The sequence below is a fragment of the Pinus tabuliformis genome, chromosome 7, assembly GCF_031772625.1.
Source record: "Pinus tabuliformis cultivar Carrire ecotype Pingquan chromosome 7, CPIR1, whole genome shotgun sequence".
Lineage (NCBI taxonomy): Eukaryota > Viridiplantae > Streptophyta > Pinopsida > Pinales > Pinaceae > Pinus > Pinus tabuliformis.
The window spans coordinates 1,243,543,547-1,243,554,067 of NC_142293.1; positions in this window are offsets into that span (position 1 = coordinate 1,243,543,547).

Sequence of the window (10,521 nt, forward strand, 5' to 3'; positions counted from 1 at the left end):
GAAGGCATTCAAACGTTGACTTCAACAGTACTCTTCTTTCAGGCAGCCTCATTTGGCACTTTTTGATCAGTCTTGGGAGATTTGGTTTTTGATAGGACAAATCAACTCCAAATTGAAAAATTCTACTTGGGTTGGAAAGTAGACTCAAATACCTTTCCAACGAGCCATCCTGCGCCCAATTCCGACAGCGGAAAGGCCTCCACAAGCCTCCTGCAAAAGCGTGACCCGTTGAGAGGTGCGCGACCCGTTGAGAACCCTTCTGCAGTTCCAATTTTGAACTGGCGCGACCCGTTGGGAGGGGCGCGACTCGTTGAGCTGTAAGCTACAAATTCACTTCAAACTCACTCAAATCTTCTTCAAATTTGCAAATTGGGTTGAGATAGGCTCTCTACAAATTGTTTTGTTGGTTGATGATGAATGATTGACCTCCATACTTGTTTTAAAGCCTCCAAAGATGCAAGTGAAAAAATCATTCAGTGGCTGTTTGTTGATGTTTGAAATTTGCTAGGGTTTTATGTGGTTTCAAGAAGCTTCCCTTTGCACATTGTTATTCCCTTCCCTTATCACTCACATGTTCATTTTCCCCTATTTTCCCATGCCATGTTGAAAAATAAAGTGCAGGCCATCCCTTGTCCCTAGTCACCAAAAAATCAAAAACCCTACCCCCTCCTAAAACAGCAAAACTGTAAACCCTAGCTGGCCTCACTATAAGCATATTGTAAACAAGAAAAGTTGATGAAATTGCAAAGGACATTGTGGAAAAACTTCCCAAAACAATCCCCATGATTTTCCCTTTGTCCACACATGTATTTCCCTTATTTCCCTTATTTCCCATATCCCTACATATATACATTCAGATCTTCATGAGATTATCAGGCAGAGAGAGGCGGAGAACCGCTTGTTACAACAGAAGCTTGACATGGCTTAATGGACTATCAACTATCTTGAGCAGCACAATAAGCAATTAGAGGAGAAAATTCTGAGCGCTGGAGGAGAACTGAGCTCCATTGTACAGTCTTTGACAGAGGGATTTTTAATGAAATTTCACAGCTCTAACTTCTGAGATCCCTGTGGTATGTTAATTTAGCATAGGTGTTTCTTGTGTTTCATATGTAATCTGTTATGTTCCATTTCACTACATGATCATATCTAATTGAACAAATGAAGTGTTAAAGTGAGAATTCATGCCTGCCATGCTCCACTTTTAAGTTTGTTCAATTCAATGTTTTCTTATGTTTAAGGAGGATTCAAAGTTATTGTTTGCCCTCCTTAGCTCCTCACCAGTCTTGCCATCCCATTTAAAAATCTAGATTTGATGCTAAATTCCTTGCCTACCTTTCCTCAGTCGTCAACCTGTGTTGTTCATTATATTTCTCTGTTTGAAGCTGTGATTTTGCCCATGCAGCCCAGAAAAACCCCATTATTTAATTAAAAACCCCAAATCAATCATTCAAATCAGTTTACTAGCCTAATATCAGTGTTACCTTGATTGGTCATCTCTTCCCATTGAAAATTTACCGAGATTGACCGGAGAGAGCCTTCTCCTACCCCGTAGGGCTAGCTACGAGGCTAAATGGTTTGATGTTGCCTTGAGGTTTACCTTTCTCAGCCTGAGGTGAAATTTCAAGCGCTAACAGAACACATAATACATCATTAAATTGACCATTGTCTAGATGAACAGTTCCAGTCCCTACAACACTAAGAGATCTATCATCACCAACATACATATTTTTGGTGTTACAATCATTTAAAGAAAAAAACATGGCTTTGTTTTTGGCCATGTGATAAGAAGCTCCAAAATCAATGAGCCACTCATGAAAATGAGAAGAAGAAGATACATTTAGTGCATAACGAGATTGATATGCTTGACAACCACATGTAGAAAGTGCAATTCCTGAAGATGAAGTTGAAGTTGAAGAGTGCTCCAAATGGATGTTATGCTTCTTCATTGTTGCTTCCAAGGCTTCCATCTTCTTAATGCATTTGGATTCGAAGTGGCCATCTCAATTGCAAAAGTGGCAATGTCTATCAGTATTCTTCCCTTTGTTTTTATTTGCCTTATCATTTTGTTGAAATGATTTTTCATTTTGAGACTGAAATTTCTTAGGACCCTTGTTTGGTTTCGGACCATTATTTTTAGCATACTGCTTCTTAGGATTCTTTGAATTTGGTTGTTGTTGAGCAGTTAAGGCTTTCTTAGAAGAGTTTCCAAGATTAATAAGACCAAGATATAAGAGCATTTCTTATTCTCTTATTAAAGAATCACAAAAGGCATCAAAAGAGGGGCAGTTGTAGTCTTGTCCTTGAGAAATAAAGGCTTCTCTAGTAGAATGGAAGGTGGAAACAAACATAGAGTAGGCTGGTCCCAACTTAGTAAGAATGGAATAGATAAGGCTACCATATTATTTCTTAACCTTTACACCTTCCAAGAGAAGTATAGGGGTCTTGAACTTGGACAAAAAATCTTCAATGGAAGAAAAATTATTGGGGTTCAATGTAAGCAACTCATTTTCAGGTTAATGGGCTCTAATTTCATTTTTATTTCCAAAAACTTTAGTGAGCTATTTCATTGCTTCATTAGGAGTATCAAGTTCTGCGATATGGAATCTAAGGTTTGGAGAAATAGACATCCGTATCAATCCACGTGCTTGATCTTGCCTATTTTCCCATTTGGCTGCCTTATTTTCATCTTGAGGTTTGGTTTCTTAGTCTGAGGATATTCTGTAAAGACCCTTACTTCTAAGTAAATCCACAATGTAGGACCACCATTAGAAGTAGTTGGTGTTGTCAAGAATAAATTTCCATGAAATTTTCATTTTAACAAAAACTGAAATTGTAGATGCTAGAACTAAGTGTTCCAATGGAAAGATCTCAAATAGGTTGTTTAAAAAAAAAACAGCTCTAAAAACGGCTCCCGGACGAAGAAGTTATGGCGTTTTTAAAAAAACTTGTTGAAGATGCTGACGACGAGCGTGAATGTGCGGAAATGAATGATAATGTTATATTTTTAAAAAATCCCACCACCCTTTCCAAACTTAATCTAATTAGCTCACTTTCAAAAAAATATTTTATGTGGCTCACTTCTATAAATAAGTGAAAGTCACTCTTACAATGGTACATTATGAGCTACCCACTAAATTGTAACTTAAATAAAAGATAAAGAGACTTTAGAATTATATGTGACTCACTTTTTATAATGGGTGAGAACACTTTTACATAAAGTAACTTTAAAACATAAGTTACATGTGCTTTTTGAAAAACTAACTCAACAAAAATAAAGACTTGAACTCAAGACCCTTATTCTCATAAAGTAACTTTGGACTAAGTGAGCTAGTTTAAAAGGTTAGTAATTTTTGGAAAAGAGGAAAGGGTGTTTTTTTTTAGTCACTGAAGCTTTGGGGTGCGTGCTTACTTGAAAAAGCTCTTTTCTTACCTACAAAAAAAAACCACAAAACCCAACACGAACATACAAACAAAAACAAACCTTACGGCTTGAAGTTAGCTTTAGCTAGAAACTAAATATTTTCCTCAATGTTTCTGATTTTCCAAGATCACACTAAGGAGCACCGGAAAAGAGTATACACGCGAGAAAAATCCTTCCTTTATGTTTCTAATTTTCCCAGATCGCACATAGCCATGGGAAAAAGAGCATACATAGAAATGAAAGGTGTAGATCCAGTAAAAAAAAATAGAAAGTTAAATAAACTGAAATAAACAGAGAGATGAATAGATAGAACTGCAAATAAAGACTCTATACCTCCAGATCTTAAAAATGACATAGCTAGGCCTACCGAAAACCTTTTCGCGTGAAACAAAATGGGTTCCTCACTAGAACAGATGCCCCTAACACAAGAGTATAGTCCTCTCCACCTGAAAGCAGTAAAAAATAGACGATTTAGGAAACGATAGTCAGATGCAGTATACCAGCTTTAGATTTGGATCACCAGTGGATATGACCTTCAAATATCTTTGATACCATGTAGGAATTTATAGGGTAAGATCCTCAGATAGAACACCAAAGGACACCACTCATAAATAGATCATAGATCAATACTCCAGTATTCTTGACGTGGTTATAACCCTCAAAGAGGGAAACAATCCACAGTCTGAGCCAACGCGTCCACTTCAGGCAATTTATTAATAAAAGAATGAAAATTTACATAAGCTTCTCTCATGAACGGTTACCCTACAAATGACCCTCCATGCTCTTTAAATGGAGATCATGGAAAAATCGAGTGTTAAGCTACGAATCAAGTGCTGATAATACCAAGGAGAGAATGAACCGTCGGATCACATCGTGTCTAGAACATAACATGACCGTCGGATTGTAAGTTACAAAAGTACATAGTAAAGAAACATGATTTACCTAACTCTACACTAGACCAAGTTATACTTAACTATTTCCTGTGTGTCGAAATATCCTAACAACATAGTTACTTATATTTCAATGCTTAGAATCCCTTAGCCCAGTGAGACTCCTGACATGGTATTCTATATCAAATTGATAATTTCTACCACACTACTATATCCAATAGTGCCTAGGTAAGAGATGAAGCAATCCTGTGCTGCATTCCCCGTTGAATCAAATTTATTTCAAATAATTTTGTACACATAATTATTCAAAAAAACTCATTCCTCCCTCTTGGCTTGATTCTACATGCATTTGGCTATTGGTTCTCATTCTCCATAGACTTATAATAAGTAGAATTGAAAAATGCAATAGTTTTTCTAAATCCTAAAATCATTCCATAAATCACCCATAAATCACTCCAAAAGTTAGGATTTTCCTAAATCCTAAATCACTGAATAAATCATTGTTTTTTCTAAATTATAAAATCGCTCAATAAATCACTCCATAAATCATATTTTTCTAAATTCTAAAATCACTGAATAAATCATCCCTAGAATATTTCATGATTTTCATGGTATATTTTCTTTTTCCTTATGGAAAAAATATCACCTATCCATAGGTTTTTTTAAACTATGACTCATCATTTCTAAAACTCATAAAATATACCAACTTGGAAAATACTATTTATCTACATAGATTAATATAAATTATTCTCAATATAAAATTTAATAATATTTAATTATTTAGCTACACTCATTTTATGTGATTTTATGGTCGCTTACGCTAAGGATATTACATACTCCCCCCTTTAAAGACAACACCATCCTCAGTGTTATTATCTCATTAGAACTCCAACTTTCACTCATAATATAACAATCTAAATAACGAGAAAGAGAATCCCTTCCCTTCATAATGAATATTTTTTATGTTCAATAAGTAAAACCAATATGTTTATTAATAATCATAAAAATTTACAACTGCAAAAATATAAACAATTTATATTTTCCTTCACTTAGCCATTATTCAATTGTTCGAGATGAATATATATATATATATATATATATATATATATATATATATATATATATATATATATATATATATATATATATATATATATATATATATATATATATATATATATATATATATATATATTTATATACCAACTTACTATTACTCGCCAATTATTCTTGGAATCGATGATCACTTTATGCACAAAATTTAGCTATAATTTGTTCCACAACCTCCATGGAAAGCGCTCTGTAGGGTCTAATCAATAAATTCAATCGCATTAGTCACAAAATTTTCAATCAAATGAAATATTTTTAACTATCAATTATTTATGAAATATCAAATGATATTTTAGTCACAATAATTCTTTAATTACTTAGCGAGGACCTAACTCTATAATCAGAAAAGATGATAAATCATTGCATCAGGTGCACATTTTCTTAGCTCATGCTAAAGAGATCCACACAAATTTTTCTACAAGTACTCAAAGAGAATCTAGCTCTTTAATAATTAAAATGATCAATAATTGCATCAAACATATGCAGCCTATTGGCCCTCGTTTTTGGTCCAATTTTGGTTAAGAAATCACACTTAATTTTTATATTTTTCATCCATTTTCCATCACATACACCCCATTTTGATGTATTTATGCATATTCAGGTATATAAATTAAATTTTGCAATTTTTATATGTTTTTATGGAAATTGAATTTCAAGTGCATTTTTTGACAGAATGAGAAATTCTTGTAATGGCTATCTGGATGTCATATTTGAAGGACACTTGGGCATGAGATGAACACATTTATGGAAATCTTGGAAACTAGGATTGAACTAACTCCTATTGGTTCGGTCAAACCAAGCTTAAACAGGCCCGGTCAAAGTTGGTCAAACAAGACCAGTCATTCAAGAAATCCCTAGGAAATAAGGTAGTTTTATGATTTCATGAGATTTTCCATAATTTTAGTGATAGGATGGATGACTTTGACTTAGATAGGTGGGATATGGAAATATATAGTTGTTATATATATTGTAGATCATTTTGTTTCATATTCTTCTATTTAAGCCAAAACATCGAAGGCTTATGGTATGTAGAATTTGTATAATTTTATATTGAGACTTCTGAATAATTTGAGTTAATTTGAGGAGCCTTTTCTACCGTCATTTTTTTGTTCAATGGTGTGGATGATTGACTGAGTTTGAAGTAGCTGATAATCTCTTCAAGTGTACAAGGCAAGGGTGCAAGGCCCCCACTCCAAGCTAAGTACACTTCATGGTTAATCTAGTTTGATTTTCATAAACTAGTTTTGCTTTAGATTTGTTTATTTGATTTGATGTATGATGATTTATGTTTTCTAACAAATATTGGTTTATTTATAATCTTTATGTGAAGGGACGACTTAGTGTTGTAGTTGAAGCCTCCTTCTATTAGATTAATAAATAAAAATAAAAATTCATCTTCCTAGCTTTCAAGTAATTTTTTGAGTTTTTAGTTTTCTAGAAATGACATTATGATGAATAAATTTGTGATGAAGAACAAAAAATACCTCTTTAGTTAGGATTCTCTTTCATTATTTATTTATTCATCTTAAGCTATTGTCAATTAGCTGTTTTCGATTTATATTCATGAAGTAATATTTTGGAAGAAGGACACAACCGGTTCTCCTAGGTTAGGAGCCACCTCATCTCATATATATTACCTAAGTGAATTAGAAATTACTTAATTAAATTTATATTTATAATATGTATTTCCTCAACTCTTTATATTCCGTCTTCTAATCTTGACTACATCTTATATCCATACATTTTGGACATGCTTCTAAATTCTACAAACTTGGATTGATAATGAAATACTTGTGTTAATTTATTCAATAAATTAGCCCAACATTTTGGTGTTGTTGCCGGGGAAGTGTTCATCGACATAGTCAATTAGAAGATAAAAACAAAATCTAAAAAAAAACAAAGAAACAAAAATAATAAAAATTTAGTTATGTTATGTTTCTTTTATTTATCTTTCTTTATTCCTAGAGATAGAGATCGGAAAGGTAGATTCATTAAGAAAACCCCCACAAAAATTTGACCTGCAGAACTAACCACATTGGTTGTTGGTAAACGAACTCTAGAATAATTAGAGGAGAAACAAAGAGCAGGACAAATATTAACTTTAATTGAAAGAAAATCCTTGTTAGCCTTGGAAGTAAAAAGAAAACAAACTCCAAAAGCAACACCAACTTTAGAAAAACAAAAGGAAACAAGGAAAATTGTTAAACAGATTAGCCCATTTTTGAACCCATAGATCAACCTATTTTCGAAAACAATCAACAACTTGAATCTCAAGTTTCTATAATAGTTGAAACTATGACAGAAGAAGGGAAGGATCCACTATCCTCACTCCAAAACAAAGACTTCACTATGAAAAACAACAGAGAGAATGAGAAGACAAAGAGAGGAAGAAGCAAAAAGAGAAGGTGATAGAAAGAGAGAAGAAGAAATAAAAACATAGTATGATAACAAAAGACTAATGATAATGAAGAAGAAAATACTAATGATCAGGAAGCTACTTTTGGTTCTCCATTATTAGATACAAGTGCAATATTAGGAGCAAAAGTGAAAATGAAAAACATTCTACCTTTTGTATTGCCTAACTTTTATGGAATGTCAACAGAAGATCCTGACCCATTTATGTTTGAATTCGATATCTTGTGTAGAACTTATGGATACACAGTTGACACACACAAGCTTCGCCTCTTTCCTGCAACTTTAAAAGCATCGGCATTAAAATGGTTCACGGGTTTAGAAGAACATACAATCACTTCTTAGGATGACATGAAGAAAATAGTTCTTAAAAGTATCAAGCCTATTGTAGGCCTAAGGACTCAAAATATGATGTTTTTAGAATGACACAACAAGAAGATGAAAGTTTAAAAGAATATTTGGAAAAAAATTCTTACAATTTTAAAAAATCTAAACAACGCCCTCTGAACTCAAATACCATCCACACAATCTTTCTAAAAGGTATAAGAGATGAATATCTTGACATTTTGAATGTAATGGGCAAGGGTGATATTTCAAACTTTCCATTTCATGAAATTGCAGATCTATGTCAAAAATATTCAAGAGGAAGATAAAAAAATAGAAGGAGAGATATTAATTCAAAAGCTTCAAAATCAATAGCAGGAGGGGTAACAAGAGCAGAGATAGGGAGTTTGCTGGAAAACTTCAAAATTGATCTTCTAAGAACATTAGGGACACATGTATATGTTTTAAAAGATAACAAAAAGAAATAAGAACAAGAGAAAATATCAACAATCTTTTATCCCAAATGTAGGAAGAAACACCCATTAAGAGAATGCCCTTTAGATAGTATTCAGGTATGTGTCCTTTGCACAGAAAACCATTCAACAAAAAGCTGTCTAAAGTTGAAATAATTGCAAATGAATCCAATGGAAGAAGTATAAGTGGCAGAAGGCTTTTATTATGTGGCACCAAGAAGGCCTTGGCAGCCAAGGATTCCTCAACAATTCCCTCAACAAAACTGTCAGTATCCTCCTCAAAATTCTTGGAATACCCCAATGTCATGGCAAGCTTGTCCTCCATAACAATATCAAAACCAACCTGCACAAGGTTGGAAATGATATAGTTATGGAAACCAGCCACCTCAACAAGTGTATCCTCAACGATACTAATAGCAATACCAGCAACAATATCAACACCCATTCCCATACCCACAGTTTCAACAATATCCACAATCCATGCCATTTCCACAACAAAATCCCGCGCCATTACTGACTCAACCACAGCAGCTTCAGTTGCCTTCAAACCAGCCTAGACCAACTCAACTACTAGCTCAGCAAGTAGCAAATCCAAATAACATAATGGATAAACCTGGATAAAATGTGGAAGAAGCAACATATTTTCCAACATACTCCATTCTTCCCATAAATGATGTCCGTTTAAGGTCTGGGAAAGTACTGCATAAAAACTCTCCTCCGATCATAGAAGAGCCAACTAAACAAGGAGAACAACCTAAAACATCACATTCAGAAAATCAAAGTCAGAAAGGAAAAATTGTAATAACTAAAACAGCACCCTATCGAGAGAGGTTAGTAGAGAGGAACATTGACATGTCTCTTCCTAAATTTGATATTTTGGATGAATTTAAAAATGCATATGTCAAAATTCATTTGTTGTAGGCAATAAAAATTTTCTAATTTATGCTAAAACAATAAAGGAGTTATGCATTAAGAAAACTGGTAAAAAGAAAAAAGATCCTACTACAATCCATGTCATTGGAAAATTAGCTAGCCTCATGTCTACAAAGACAACAGTCAAAAAATATATTGACCCGGGTATCCCTATGGTTACTATTTCAATTAGTAATCTTTTAGTTCCCAACACTTTAATAGATTTGGGAGCAAATATAAATGTTATAACTATAGAGACCATGAAACATTTAAACTTAAATAATATTACATATACTACTATCATTTTAGAGTTAGCATATAGATCTAAGGTTGTATCAGAAGGATCATTAGAAGATATCGTAGTCTTTCTGGATTCATGGGAGTATCCTGTAGGATTCCTCATTTTGCAGCCAAAAACAAACTTTGGAGAACATCCTCTAATCTTACGGAGACTGTGGTTACCCATTGTTGATGCCTTTATAGGATGCAGATCAGGAAGTATGATTATTGCACATAGGGATGAAAGGAAGCAAATCACACTTTATTCTCCAACACAAGCACCTTCTTGATTATCATAGATTGAAGAACAAGAATGACAACAAACTAAATCAGTTCTTAGTATTAACCAAGTCTTTTACGTTAGAGAAGAACATGAGAATGAATATCTATTAGATTTTTTCATCTCAGAACCAGATATTTCCGAGTAGCTCACAGTAACCTAGTATGAAGCTACAAGTAATCTTTTGAATCACTATTTTTAGGAAACCTGCACAATTCAATCATTGCAAGATTCGTTCACAAATATTTTTCCTCTTAACATAATTACCAATTCAAAAACTAAAACTATTGAGATTTATCCTCGAAAACATTTGAATATTGGTAATAGTTTACAATTATCGCAAGAATAAGAGGTAATAGCATTATTAAATAAACATTCAAAATCTTTTGCCTAAGATTACACACGCATGTAGGGGAT